The sequence below is a fragment of the Arachis ipaensis genome, chromosome B5 (genome assembly GCF_059453495.1).
Source record: "Arachis ipaensis isolate K30076 ecotype BB chromosome B5, ASM5945349v1, whole genome shotgun sequence".
Lineage (NCBI taxonomy): Eukaryota > Viridiplantae > Streptophyta > Magnoliopsida > Fabales > Fabaceae > Arachis > Arachis ipaensis.
This window is the reverse complement of record NC_142440.1, coordinates 122864466-122880165: the sequence shown is the minus strand read 5'-3', so window position 1 is coordinate 122880165 and position 15700 is coordinate 122864466. Positions and strand designations below refer to the sequence as shown.

The 15700-nt window shown below is 36.9% G+C and overlaps 1 non-coding gene across 1 annotated transcript; it reads right to left on the bottom strand.

Annotated features, from left to right (window-relative positions):
• Positions 1-3852: 3852 nt before the first annotated feature.
• On the bottom strand, positions 3853-3960 carry LOC148565632 (small nucleolar RNA R71). Its single transcript, XR_015883985.1, has one exon. It is a non-coding gene; the product is annotated as a small nucleolar RNA R71 (small nucleolar RNA).
• Positions 3961-15700: the final 11740 nt, after the last annotated feature.

The window sequence follows — 15700 nt, the reverse complement described above, 5'->3', positions numbered from 1 at the left end:
TTAGCGCTAGCTCTCTGCCCTATTCTGGAGTTAAACACCAGAAAGAGGTTGCAAAGCAGAGTTAAATACCAGAAACAGGTTACAAACTAGCGTTTAACTCCAAGGAAGACCTCTACATGTGAAAGCTTCAATGCTCAGCCCAAGCACACACCAAGTGGGCCCAGAAGTGGATTTCTACATCATTTAATTATCTCTGTAAACCCTAGTAACTAGTTTAGTATAAATAGAACATTTTACTATTGTTTTTAGATCTTTTGGATTATCTTTTGATCCTTTGATCACGTTTAGGGGGTTGGCCATTCGGCCATGCCTGGACCTTCATCACTTATGTATTTTCAACGGTAGAGTTTCTACACACCATAGATTAAGGTGTGGAGCGCTGCTGTTCCTCATGAATTAATGCAAAGTACTATTGTTTTTCTATTCAATTAAAGCCTATTTCTTCTCTAAGATATTCATTCGCAAACAAGAACATGATGAATGTGATGATTATGTGACGCTCATCATCATTCTCACTTATGAACGCGTGCCTGACAAACACTTGCATTCTACATGTAAACAAGCTTGATTGTGTATCTCTTAGCCTTCTGATCGTGAGATCAGAGTCTTCGTGGTATAGGCTAGCATATTGGCAGCCATTCTTGAGATCCGGAAAGTCTAAACCTTGTCTGTGGTATTCCGAGTAGGATCTGGGAAGGGATGGCTATGACGAGCTTCAAACTCGCGAGTGCTGGGCATAGTGACAGACACAAAAGGATTATTGAATCCTATTCCAGTATGATCGAGAACCGACAGATGAATAGCTGTGCGGTGACAGCGCATTTTGCACCATTTTCACTGAGAGGACGGGTTGTAGCCATTGACGACGGTGATGCCCTACATACAGCTTGCCATGGAAAGGAGTAGGAATGATTGGATGAAGATAGCAGGAAAGCAGAGGTTCAGGAGGAACAAAAGCATCTCTATACGCTTATCTGAAACTCTCACCAATGAATTACATAAGTATCTCTATCCTATTTTATATTTTAATTGTATTTTAATTATCAATTCACCATAACCATTTGAATCTGCCTGACTGAGATTTGCAAGATGACCATAGCTTGCTTTAAGCCGACAATCTCCGTGGGATCGACCCTTACTCACGTAAGGTTTATTACTTGGACGACCTAGTGCACTTGCTGGTTAGTTGTGCGAAGTTGTGACAAAGAATTAAGATTATGAATGTGCATATTAAGTCTTTAGCGCCATTACCAAGGAATGAATGATCACGATTTCCCACACCAAGTTTTTGGTGCCGTTGCCGGGGAGGGAACGAACAACAATTTCACATTTGTTTCCAGCAACAATAGTGCCAAGTTTGGTCTGGCAACAACACTAAGTTTTTGGCGCCGTTGCCGGGGATTGTTCGAGTTTGGACAACTGACGGTTCATCTTGTTGCTCAGATTAAGTAAATTTTATTTTAACTTTAAGCTTTTTGTTTTTATTATTTTTATTTTTATTTTCAAAAAAAATTTTCAAAAAAAAAATATCTTAAAAAAATTAAATTATTCTATGTCTTCAGAATTTTTAAAGGATGAATTCTAGAGTTTCTTCATGATTTGTTGAAGCCTGGCTGGCTGTCAAGCCATGTCTAAATTTTTGGATTGAGGCTTCCACTTATCATGGCAAGAGTCCTTGGACTCTCATCTAATCAGCTGTTTTATGACTGATTTGTATCTGCTGAAGCTTGGCTGGCCATTAGCCATGTCTAGTATTTTGGACCGGAGCTTTCACTGAAAGCTTGGCTGGCTAGTAAGCCATGTCTAATTCCTGGACTGGAGCTTTAGACTAACATTGCATGATTCTTGGAATTCTCATTAGAAATTTTGAAATCCTTATTTTTCTTTTTCCAATTAATTTTTGAAAAAAAATTACAAAAAAAATATAATAAAATCATAAAACCAAAAATAATTTTGTGTTTCTTGTTTGAGTCTATTGTCAATTTATAAGTTTGGTGTCAATTGCATGTTTATCTCTTTCTTGCATTTTTCGAAAATTCATGCATTGCATTCTTCATGATCTTCAAGTTGTTCTTGATGAATCCTCTTATTTGATCTTCATATTTTCTTGTTGTGTGTTGCATCTTGTTTTTTTCATATGCATTTTCAATTTGTTAGTATCCAATTATTGAAAATTTCTAAGTTTGGTGTCTTGCATGTTTTTCTTTTCTTAAAAATTTTCAAAAATAAGTTCTTAGTGTTCATCTTGAAATTCAAAGTGTTCTTGGTGTTCATCTTGACATTCATAGTGTTCTTGCATGCATCATTTGTTTTGATCCAAAATTTTCATGCATTGAGTCTTTTTGATGTTTTTCTCTCTCATCATTAAAAATTCAAAAATCAAAAAAATATCTTTCCCTTTCTCATCTCATAAAATTCAAAAATTTGAGTTGACTTTTTCAAAAAAAATTTTAAAATCTAGTTGTTTCTTATGAGTCAAATCAAATTTTCAATTTAAAAATTCTATCTTTTTCAAAAATCAAATCTTTTTCATTTTTTCTTTCATATTTTTGAAAATTTCAAATTGATTTTCAAAAATCTTTTTCTTATTTTGTTTTATAACTTCAAAATCTTTACTAACAATTAATGTGATTGATTCAAAAATTTTAAGTTTGTTACTTGCCTAGTAAGAAAGGTTCAATCTTTAAATTTTAAAATCATATCTTTTTGTTTCTTGTTAGTCAAGTAACCAACCTTAATTTTCAAAATCAAATCTTTTTAAATTTCTTTTTCAAATCTTTTTCAAAATAAATGTCAATCACATCTTTTTCAAAATCAATTTCAAAACCTTTTCTAACCTCTTATCTTTTCAAAATTTGATTTTCAAAATTTTTTTATTAACTACTTAACTTTTTGTTTGATTTAAAAGTTTACCATTTCAATCATATCTTTTTCAAAACTACCTAACTAATTCTCTATTTAAATTTTCGAAAATCACCTTCCTCTTTTTCAAAATTCCTCTTTAATTAACTATTTGTTTTAAATTTTAATTTGATTTAGTTTTATTTTCCTTGCTTAATTTTCGAATTTTAACTTTAATTTTAAATTAAAAACAAAAATATTTTTCTTTTCTTTTCAATTATTTTCAAAAATTCTTCTCTCTCACCTCCTTCTAATTATTTATTTATCTACTAACACTTCTCTTCATCTCAAAATTTGAACCCTCTCTTCTTGGTGCTCGAATTTCTCTTCTTCTATTCTTTTCTTCTTCTACTCACATAAGGGAACCTCTCTACTGTGGCAAAGAGGATCCCTATTATTTTCTGTTTTCTTCTTTTTCATATGAGCAGGAACAAGGATAAGAACATTCTTGTTGAAGCTGATCCTGAACCTGAAAGGACTCTGAAGAGAAAGTTAAGGGAAGCTAAAGCACAACTCTTTGGAGAAAATCTGACAAAAATTTTCGAAAAAGAAGGAGACATGGCCGAAAATAATAACAATGCAAGGAAGATGCTTGGTGACTTTACTGCACCAACTTCCAATTTACATGGAAGAAGCATCTCAATCCCTGCCATTGGAGCAAACAATTTTGAGCTAAAGCCTCAATTAATTTCTCTGATGCAACAGAACTGTAAGTTTCATGGACTTCCATCTGAAGATCCTTTTCAGTTCTTAACTGAATTCTTGCAGATCTGTGATACTGTTAAGACCAATGGGGTTGACTCCGAGGTCTACAGGCTTATGATTTTCCTGTTTGTTGTAAGAGATAGAGCTAGAATATGGTTAGACTCTCAACTTAAAGATATCCTGAACTCTTGGGATAAGCTGGTCACGGCTTTCTTAGCCAAGTTCTTTCCTTCTCAAAAGCTTAGCAAACTTAGAGTGGATGTTCAAACCTTCAAACAGAAAGAAGGTGAATCCCTCTATGAAGCTTGGGAGAGATATAAGTAACTGACCAAAAAGTGTCCTTCTGACATGCTTTCAGAATGGACCATCTTGGATATATTCTATGATGGTCTGTCTGAATTATCAAAGATGTCATTGGACCATTCTGCAGGTGGATCCATTCACCTAAAGAAAATACCTGCAGAAGCTTAAGAACTCATTGACATGGTTGCAAATAACCAGTTCATGTACACTTCTGAAAGGAATCCTGTGAGTAATGGGACGCCTCAAAGGAAGGGAGTCCTTGAAATTGATACTCTGAATGCCATATTAACTCAGAATAAAATATTGACTCAGCAAGTCAATATGATTTCTCAGAGTCTGAATGGATTGCAAGCTGCATCCAACAGTACTCAAGAGGCATCTTCTGAAGAAGAAGCTTATGATCCTGAGAACCCTGCAATAGCAGAGGTGAATTACATGGGAGAACCCTATGGGAATACCTATAATCCCTCATGGAGAAATCATCCAAATTTCTCATGGAAGGATCAACAAAAGTCTCAATAAGGCTTTAATAATGGAAGAAGAAACAGGTTTAGCAATAGCAAGCCTTTTCCATCATCCACTCAGCAACAGACAGAGAATTCTGAGCAGAATCCATCTAGCTTAGCAAATATAGTATCTGATCTATCTAAGGCCACTTTAAGTTTCATGAATGAAACAAGGTCCTCCATTAGAAATTTGGAGGCACAAGTGGGCTAGCTGAGTAAAAGAGTCACTGAAATCCCTCCTAGTACTCTCCCAAGCAATACAGAAGAGAATCCAAAAAGAGAGTGCAAGGCCAGTACCTTACTTGGTGTGGCCGAACCCAGAGAGGAGGAGGAGGACGTGAATCCTAGTGAGGAAGACCTCCTGGGACGCTCAGTGACCAATAAGGAGTTTCCCTTTGAGGAACCAAAGGAATCTAAGGCTCATCTAGAGACCATAGAGATTCCATTGAACCTCCTTTTGCCCTTCATGAGCTCTGATGAGTATTCATCCTCTAAAGAGGATGAAGACATTACTGAAGAGCAAGTTGCTAAATACCTTGGTGCAATCCTGAAGCTGAATACCAAATTATTTGGTAATGAGACTTAGGAAGATGAACCTCCCTTGCTCACCAATGAACTAAATACATTGGATAGGCAAAAATTACCTCAAAAGAACATGATCCTGGTAAATTCTTAATACCCTGTAACATAGGCACCATGACCTTTGAAAAGGCTCTGTGTGACCTGGGGTCAGGCATTAACCTTATGCCACTGTCTGTAATGGAGAAACTTGGGATCTTTGAGGTGCAAGCTGCCAGAATCTCATTAGAGATGGCAGACAACTCAAGAAAACAGGCTTATGGATTAGTAGAGGACGTTTTAGTAAAGGTTGAAGGCCTTTACATCCCTGCTAATTTCATAATCCTAGACACTGGGAAGGATGAGGATGAATCCATCATCCTTGGAAGACCTTTCCTAGCCACAGCAAAAGCTGTGATTGATGTGGACAGAGGAGAATTGTTCCTTCAACTGAATGAGGACAACCTTGTGTTTAAAACTCAAGGATCTCTTTCTGTAACCATGGAGAGTAAGCATGAAAAGCTTCTCTCACTGCAGAGTCAACCAAAGCCCCCACAGTCAAACTTTAAGTTTGGTGTTGGGAGGCCACAACCAAACTCTAAGTTTAGTCTTGAACCCCCACATTCAAACTCTAAGTTTGGTGTTGGGAGGTTCCAACAATGCTCTGAACATCTGTGAGGCAACATGAGAGCTCACTGTTAAGCTATTGACATTAAAGAAGGGCTTGTTGGGAGGCAACCCAATGTTATTTAATTATATCTATTTATTTTCTATTGTTATTTTATGTTTTTTTTAGGTTGATGATCATGTGGAGTCACAAAAACTACTGAAAAATCAAAAACAGAATGAAAAATAGATTTAAAAATAGCTCACCCTGGAGGAAGAACTTACTGGCATTTAAACGCCAGTAAGGAGCATCAAACTGGCGTTTAACGCCAGAAAGAAACATCAAGCTGGCGTTAAAGGCCAGAAACAAGCACTAGACTGGCGTTTAACGCCAGAACAGAGCATGGAAGTGGCGTTAAACGCCAGAAACAAGTAGCAAGCTGGCGTTTAACGCCAGACATGCATACTAAAGGCGTTTTACACGCCTAATTGGAGCAGGGATGTTAAGTCCTTGACCCCACAGGATCCCCACCTTTTCTTCTCTCCTCTTCACACCTTTTCATAACTCTCTTCCACAAATACCCTTCACCAATCAACTCAATCACTCTTTCTCATCACCTCTTCACCATTCATATCCATCCTCTCTTCCCAAAAAAAAAAAAAAAAACCCCACCTACCTCCAAAATTAAAACTCTTTTCCCTCCCAAACCCAACCCTAATGGCCGAACCCTAAACCCTCCCCCACTCCTATATAAACCCCTCTTTTCTTCTTCATTTTCTCACAACACAACCCTTTCTTCTCCCCCTTGGCCAAATACACACCTCTCTCCCTCTCCTCCATTCTTCTTCTTCTTCTCCTTCTTTCTTTCTTCTTCTTTTGCTCGGGGACGAGCAAACATTTTAAGTTTGGTGTGGTAAAAGCATAGCTTTTTGTTTTTCCATAACCATCAATGGCACCTAAGACAAGAGAAACCTCAAGAAAGAGGAAAGGGAAGGCAATTGCTTCCACCTCTGAGTCATGGAAGATGGAGAGATTCATCTCAAAGGTCCATCAAGACCACTTCTATGAAGTTGCGGCCAAGAAGAAAGTGATCCCTGAGGTTCCTTTCAAGCTAAAAAAGAATGAGTATCCGAAGATCCAACATGAGATCCGAAGAAGAGGTTGGGAAGTTCTCACCAACCCTATTCAACAAGTCGGGATCTTAATGGTTCAAGAGTTCTATGCAACCGCATGGATCACTAGGAACCATGATCAAAGTGTGAACCCGAATCTAAAGCATTGGCTTACCATGGTTCGGGGAAAATACTTAGATTTCAGTCCGGAAAATGTAAGGCTGGCGTTCAACTTGCCAATGATGGAAGAAAACGCACGCCCCTACACTAGAAGGGTCAACTTTGATCAAAGGTTGGACCAAGTCCTCATGGACATATGTGTAGAAGGAGCTCAATGGAAAGTTGACTCAAGAGGCAAGCCGGTTCAATTGAGAAGACCGGACCTTAAGCCTGTAGCTAGAGGATGGTTGGAGTTTACTCAACGCTCAATCATTCCTACTAGTAACCGGTCTGAAGTTACTATAGACCGGGCCATCATGATCCATAGTATCATGATTGGGGAGGAAGTGGAAGTTCATGAGATTATACCTCAAGAACTCTACAAGGTGGCTGACAAGTCCTCCACTTTGGCAAGGTTAGCCTTTCCTCACTTCATTTGTCACCTCTGCAATTCGGCTGGAATTGACATAGAGGGAGACATCCTCATTGAAAAGGACAAGCCCATCACTAAGAAAAGGATGGAGCAAACAAGAGATCATGGACCTCAACAAGAGCATGAGGAAATTCCTCACCATGAAATCCCTGAGATGCCTCAAGGGATGCACTTCCATCCACAAAACTATTGGGAGCAAATCAACACTTCCCTAGGAGAATTAAGCTCCAACATGGGACAACTAAGGATGGAGCACCAAGAGCACTCCATCACCCTCCATGAGATTAGAGAAGATCAAAGTGCTATGAGGGAGGAGCAACAAAGACAAGGAAGAGACATAGAGGAGCTCAAGAGCACCATTGGTTCTTCAAGAAGAGGAAGACGCCACCCTCACTAAGGTGGACCCGTTCCTTAATCTCCTTGTTCTTATTTTCATGTTTTTCGTTTACTATGCTTCATGTTTATTTATGTTTGTGTCTTTATTACATGATCATTAGTGTTTAAGTGTCTATGTCTTAAAGCTATGAATGTCCTATGAATCCATCACCTCTCTTAAATGAAAACTGTTCTAAAAATAAAAGAACAAGAAGTACATGGTTTTGAATTCATCCTTGAAATTGGTTTAATTATTTTGATATGGTGACAATACTTTTTGTTTTCTGAATGAATTCTTGAACAGTGCATATGTCTTTTGATATTGAGGTTTATGAATGTTAAATATGTTGGCTCTTGAAAGAATGATGAAAAAGGAGAAATGTTATTGATAATCTGAAAAATCATAAAATTGATTTTTGAAGCAAGAAAAAGCAGTGAATACAAAAGCTTGCGAAAAAAAAAGAAGAAAAAAATGGCAAAAAAATAAGAAAAAGAAAAAGAAAAAGCAAGCAGAAAAAGCCAAAAGCTCTTTAAACTAAAAGGCAAGAGCAAAAAGACAATAACCCTTAAAACCAAAAGGCAAGGGTAAAAAGGATCCAAGGCTTTGAGCATTAAGGGATAGAAGGGCCTAAAGGAATAAAATCCTGGCCTAAGCGGCTAAACCAAGCTGTCCCTAACCATGTGCTTGTGGCGTGAAGGTGTCAAGTGAAAACTTGAGACTGAGCGGTTAAAGTCGAGGTCCAAAGCAAAAAGAAGAGTGTGCTTAAGAACCCTGGACACCTCTAATTGGGGACTCTAGCAAAGCTGAGTCACAATCTGAAAAGGTTCACCCAGTTATGTGTCTGTGGCATTTATGTATCCGGTGGTAATACTGGAAAACAAAGTGCTTAGGGCCACGGCCAAGACTCATAAAGTAGCTGTGTTCAAGAATCAACATACTAAACTAGGAGAATCAATAACACTATCTAAAATCTAAGTTCCTATAGATGCCAATCATTCTGAACTTCAATGGATAAAGTGAGATGCCAAAACTATTCAAGAGGCAAAAAGCTACTAGTCCCGCTCATCTGATTGGAGCTAAGTTTCATTGATATTTTGGAATTTATAGTATATTCTCTTCTTTTTATCCTATTTGATTTTCAGTTGCTTGGGGACAAGCAACAATTTAAGTTTGGTGTTGTGATGAGCGGATAATTTATACGCTTTTTGGCATTATTTTTACATAGTTTTTAGTATGATTTAGTTACTTTTTAGTATATTTTTATTAGTTTTTAATAAAAAATCACATATCTGGACTTTACTATGAGTTTGTGTGTTTTTTTGTGATTTCAGGTATTTTCTGGCTGAAATTGAGGGACTTGAGCAAAAATCTGATTCAGAGGCTGAAGAAGGACTGCAGATGCTGTTGGATTCTGACCTCTCTGCACTCAAAGTGGATTTTCTGGAGTTAAAGGAGTTCAAATGGCGCGCTCTCAATTGCGTTGGAAAGTAGACATCTAGGGCTATCCATCAATATATAATAGTCCATATTTTGCCCGAGTTTAGACGATGCAACCTGGCGTTCAACGCCAGCTCTCTGCCCTATTCTAGAGTCAGAAACAGGCTGCAAAGCAGAGTTAAACGCCAGAAACGGGTTACAAACTGGCGTTTAACTCGAAGGAAGACCTCTACACGTGAAAGCTTCAATGCTCAGCCCAAGCACACACCAAGTGGGCCCGGAAGTGGATTTCTACATCATTTACTTATATCTGTAAACCCTAGTAACTAGTTTAGTATAAATAGAACTTTTTACTATTATTTTTAGATCTTTTGGATTATCTTTTGATCCTTTGATCACGTTTAGGGGGCTGGCCATTCGGCCATGCCTGGACCTTCATCACTTATGTATTTTCAACGGTAGAGTTTCTACACACCATAGATTAAGGTGTGGAGCTCTGCTGTTCCTCACGAATTAATGCAAAGTACTATTGTTTTTCTATTCAATTCAAGCCTATTTCTTCTCTAAGATATTCATTCGCACATAAGAACATGATGAATGTGATGATTATGTGACGCTCATCATCATTCTCACTTATGAACGCGTGCCTGACAAACACTTCCGTTCTACATATAAACAAGCTTGAATGTGTATCTCTTAGCCTTCTGATCGTGAGATCAGAGTCTTCGTGGTATAGGCTAGCATATTGGCGGCCATTCTTGAGATCCAAAAAGTCTAAACCTTGTCTGTGGTATTCCGAATAGGATCTGGGAAGGGATGGCTGTGACGAGCTTCAAACTCGCGAGTGCTGGGCGTAGTGACAGACGCAAAAGAATTACTGAATCATATTCCAGTATGATCGAGAACCGACAGATGAATACCCGTGCGGTGACAGCGCATTTTAGACCATTTTCATTGAGAGGACGGGATGTAGCCATTGACGACGGTGATGCTCTACATACAGCTTGCCATGGAAAGGAGTATGTATGATTGGATGAAGACAGCAGGAAAGCAGAGGTTTAGGAGGAACAAAAGCATCTCTATACGCTTATCTGAAACTCTCACCAATGAATTACATAAGTATCTCTATCCTATTTTATATTTTAATTATATTTTAATTATCAATTCACCATAACCATTTGAATCTGCCTGACTGAGATTTGCAAGATGACCATAGCTTGCTTTAAGCCGACAATCTTCGTGGGATCGACCCTTACTCACGTAAGGTTTATTACTTGGATGACCCAGTGCACTTGCTGGTTAGTTGTGCGAAGTTGTGACAAAGAATTAAGATTATGAACGTGCGTATTAAGTCTTTAGCGGCGTTACCAAGGAATGAATGATCACGATTTCCCCGCAGCATTGTGCCACAAACACTTCTCTATCTATAAAGCCATTAAGGAAAGCACATTTGACATCCATTTGGAACATTTTAAAACCTTTATGGGCGGCATAGGCAAGAAGTAACCTAATTGCTTCCATTCTTGCTAACGGAGCAAAAGACTCATCAAAATCAATACCCTCTTCTTGATCATAACCTTGGGCCACTAATCTAGCCTTGTTACGAACAACTTTACCATCATCACCCAATTTATTTTTGAAAACCCACTTAGTACCCGTTACCTTCTTACCATTCGGATGAGGCTAGTGTCCAAACCTCATTCTTGTCAAATTGAGCTAGCTCTTCTTGTATGGCTTTGATCCAAGAGGGGTTTTCAAGAGCTTGCTTCACATTGTTAGGCTCCATTTGAGACAAGAAAGCAAAATTGCTTTGTTCGGATTGCTTCTTGGTTGAGGATCTTGTTGAAACACCTTGGGAGGGATCACCAATGATAAAATCATGCGGATAACCCTTCATGGACTTCTATTCTCTAGGTTTTCAGAGTACGGTTGAGCTTTGATGAGCTTCAGTAATCTGGTCTGTTCCGGAATCTCTTATTGGCTCAGGAGACAAAACTGAAATATCTCCTCCATCCTGATGAGACAAAACTGGACAGACAGATTCTTCACTTGGGATAGCATTGAGATTTTCTTGACTTGGTTGATGGCTTGTTTCTGCTTCACTACCTGTATCATCATCTAAAGGGGCACTGGGAATTGAATTAGTATCACAAAAGGATACATGCATGGATTCCTCTATGGTTCTATGTTCTTTGAGGTAAACTCTAAATGCTTTGCTAGTGGTAGATTATCTAACAAATATTCTTTCATAGGATTTTGGATCAAATTTGCCTAGATTTTCTTTATTGTTAAGTACAAAGCATTTGCATCCAAAAATGTGGAAATACTTAAGATTTGGTGGGGTTCCTTTCCATAGCTCATAAGGTGTTTTCTTTAAACCCTTTCTAATGACGGTCCTATTCAAAATATAACAAGCTGTATTTACAGCTTCAGCCCACAAAAATTTTGGAACATCATTTTCACAAAGCATAGCTGATGAGCGGATAATTTATACGCTTTTTGGCAGTGTTTTTACATAGTTTTCAGTATGATTTAGTTAGTTTTTAGTATATTTTATTAGTTTTTAAATAAAATTCACATTTCTGGACTTTACTATGAGTTTGTGTGTTTGTCTGTAATTTTAGGTAATTTCTGGTTGAAATTGAGAGACTTGAGCAACAATCAGATTCAGAGGTTGAAGAAGAACTGCAGATGCTGTTGGATTCTGACCTCCCTGCACTCAAAGTGGATTTTCTGGAGCTACAGGAGTCCAAATGGCGCGCTATCAATTGCGTTGGAAAGTAGACATCCAGGGCTTTTCAGCAATATATAATAGTCCATATTTTGTCTGAGTTTAGACGATGCAAACTGGCGTTCAACGCCAGATTTTTGCCCTATTCTGGAGTTAAACGCCAGAAACAGGTTGCAAAGCAGAGTTAAATGCCAGAAACAGGTTACAAACTGGCGTTTAACTCCAAGAAAGACCTCTACACGTGAAAGCTTCAATTCTCAGCCCAAACACACACCAAGTGGACCCGGAAGTGGATTTCTGCATCATTTACTCATTTCTGTAAACCCTAGTAACTAGTTTGGTATAAATAGGACTTTTTACTATTGTATTTACATCTTTGATCAGTCTTATGCTATCTTAGACCTTTATGGAGGCTGGCCATTCGGCCATGCCTGGACCTTCATCACTTATGTATTTTCAACGGTAGAGTTTCTACACACCATAGATTAAGGTGTGGAGCTCTGCTGTTCCTCATGAATTAATGCAAAGTACTATTGTTTTTCTATTCAACTCAAGCCTATTTCTTCTCTAAGATATTCATTCACACACAAGAACATGATGAATGTGATGATTATGTGACGCTCATCATCATTCTCACCTATGAACGCGTGCCTGACAACCACTTCCGTTCTACATGAAAACAAGCTTGAATGCATATCTCTTAGCCTTCTGATTCACGATCAGAGTCTTCGTGGTATAGGCTAGAATTATTGGCGGCAATTCTTGAGATCCGGAAAGTCTAAACCTTGTCTGTGGTATTTCGAGTAGGATCTAGGAAGGGATGGCTGTGACGAGCTTCAAACTCGCGAGTGCTGGGCATAGTGACAGACGCAAAAGGATTACTGTATCCTATTCCAGTATGATCGAGAACCAACAGATGATTAGCCGTGCGGTGACAGCGCATTTTGGACCATTTTCACTGAGAGGACGGGAAGTAGCCATTGACAACGGTGATGCCCTACATAAAGCTTGCCATGGAAAGGAGTAGGAATGATTGGATGAAGATAGCAGGAAAGCAGAGGTTTAGGAGGAACAAAAGCATCTCTATACGCTTATCTGAAATTCTCACCAATGAATTACATAAGTATTTCTATCCTATTTTATATTTTAATTATATTTTAATTATCAATTCACCATAACCATTTGAATCCGCTTGACTGAGATTTGCAAGGTGATCATAGCTTGCTTCAAGGCGACAATCTCCGTGGGATCGACCCTTACTCACGTAAGGTTTATTACTTGGACGACCCAGTGCACTTGCTGGTTAGTTGTGCGAAGTTGTGACAAAGAACTAAAATTATGAACATGCGTATTAAGTTTTTGACGCCGTTACCAAGGAATGAACGATCACGATTTTGCATACCAAGTTTTTGGCGCCGTTGCCGGAGATTGTTCGAGTTTGGACAACTGACGGTTCATCTTGTTGCTCAGATTAGGTAATTTTATTTTAATTTTAAGCTTTTTGTTTTTATTATTTTTATTTTCGAAAAAATTTTCAAAAAAAATATTTAATACAAATAAATTATTCTATGTTCTTCAGAATTTTTAAGAATGAATTCTAGAGTTTCTTCATGATTTGTTGAAGCCTGGCTGGCTGTCAAGCCATGTCTAAATTTTTGGACTGAGGCTTCCACCTATCATGGCAAGAGCCCTTGGACTCTCATCTAATCAGCTGTTATATGCCTGATTTGTATCATCTGAAGCTTGGCTGGCCATTGGCCATGTCTAGTGTGTTGGACCGGAGCTTTCACTGAAAGCTTGGCTGGCTAGTGAGCCATGTCTAATTCCTGGACCGAAGCTTTAGACTAACATTGCATGATTCCTGGAATTCTCATTAAAAATTTTGAAATCCTTAATTTTCTTTTTCCAATTAATTTTTGAAAAAAAATACAAATTTTTTTTTATAAAATCATAAAACCAAAAATAATTTGATGTTTCTTGCTTGAATCTAGTTTCAAGTCATAAGTTTGGTGTCAATTGCATGTTTATCTCTTTCTTGCATTTTTCAAAAATTCATGCATTGCATTCTTCACGATCTTCAAGTTTTTCTTGATGAATCCTCTTGTTTGATATTCATATTTTCTTGTTGTATGTTGCATCTTGTTTTTCATATGCATTCTTGCATTCATATTGTCTAAAGTTTGAAAATTTCTATGTTTGGTGTCTTGCATGTTTTTCTTTTCTAAAAAAATTCAAAAATAAGTTCTTGGTGTTCATCTTGACATTCAAAGTGTTCTTGGTGTTCATCTTGACATTCAAAGTGTTCTTGCATGCATTGTGTGTTTTGATTCATAATTTTCATGTTTAAGTCTTTTGGTTGTTTTCCTCTTTCTTCATTAAACATTCAAAAATAAAAAAAATATCTTTTCCTTTTTCATCCCATAAAATTCGAAAATTTGAGTTGACTTTTTCAAAAATTTTTAAAATCTAGTTGTTTCTTATGAGTCAAATCAAATTTTCAATTTAAAAATCCTATCTTTTTCAAATCTTTTTCAAAAATCAAATCTTTTTCATTTTTTCTTTCATATGTTCGAAAATTTCAAATTGATTTTCAAAAATCTTTTTCTTATTTTGTTTCATAATTTCAAAATCTTTACTAACAATTAATGTGATTGATTCAAAAATTTTAAAGTTTGTTACTTGCCTATTAAGAAAGGTTCAATCTTTAAATTTTAAAATCATATCTTTTTGTTTCTTGTTAGTCAAGTAACCAACTTTAATTTTCAAAATCAAATCTTTTTAAATTTCTTTTTCAAAACTTTTTCAAAATAAATGTCAATCACATCTTTTTCAAAATCAATTTCAAAATCTTTTCTAACCTCTTATGTTTTCAAATTGATTTTTAAATCTTTTTCAAATTAATCCTATCTAATTGTTTCAATCATATCTTTTCCAAAACCACCTAACTACTTTTCTCTCTCCAATTTTCAAAAATTACTAACACCTTTCTAAAAAATTTGTTTTAATTAACTATTTGTTTTAAATTCTAATTTAATTTAATTTCATTTTTCTTTTTAAAACTTTCGAATTTTAACTTTAATTTTAAATTAAAAACAAAAACAAAAATATTCTTATTTTATTTATTTAATTTTCGAATTCTTCCCTCTCTCATCTCCTTCTAATTATTTATTTATCTGCTCACACCCCTCTTTCACTCAAAAATTCGAACCCACTCTTCCCTTCTGTGTTTGAATTCTCATATTTTTCCTCTTCTATTCTTCTCTTCTTATACTTACATAAGGAATCTCTATATTGTGACATAGAGGATTCCATATTTTCTTTTGTGTTCTCCTCTTTTTCATATGAGCAGGAACAAGGATAAGAACATTCTTGTTGAAGCTGATCCTGAACCTGAAAGGACTCTGAAGAGGAAGCTAAGGGAAGCTAAAGCACAACTCTCTAGAGAAAATCTAACAGAAATTTTCGAAAAAGAAGGAGACATGGCCGAAAATAATAACAATGCAAGGAAGATGCTTGGTGACTTTACTGCACCAAATTCCAATTTACATGGAAGAAGCATCTCAATCCCTAACATTGGAGCAAACAATTTTGAGCTAAAGCCTCAATTAGTTTCTCTGATGCAACAGAATTGCAAGTTTCATGGACTTCCATCAGAAGATCCTTTTCAGTTTTTAACTGAATTCTTGCAAATCTGTGATACTGTTAAGACCAATGGGGTTGATCCCGAAGTCTACAGGCTTATGCTTTTCCCGTTTGCTGTAAGAGACAGAGCTAGAATATAGTTGGACTCTCAACCTAAAGATAGCATGAACTCTTGGGATAAGCTGGTCACGACTTTCTTAGCCAATTTCTTTCCTCCTCAAAAGCTTAGC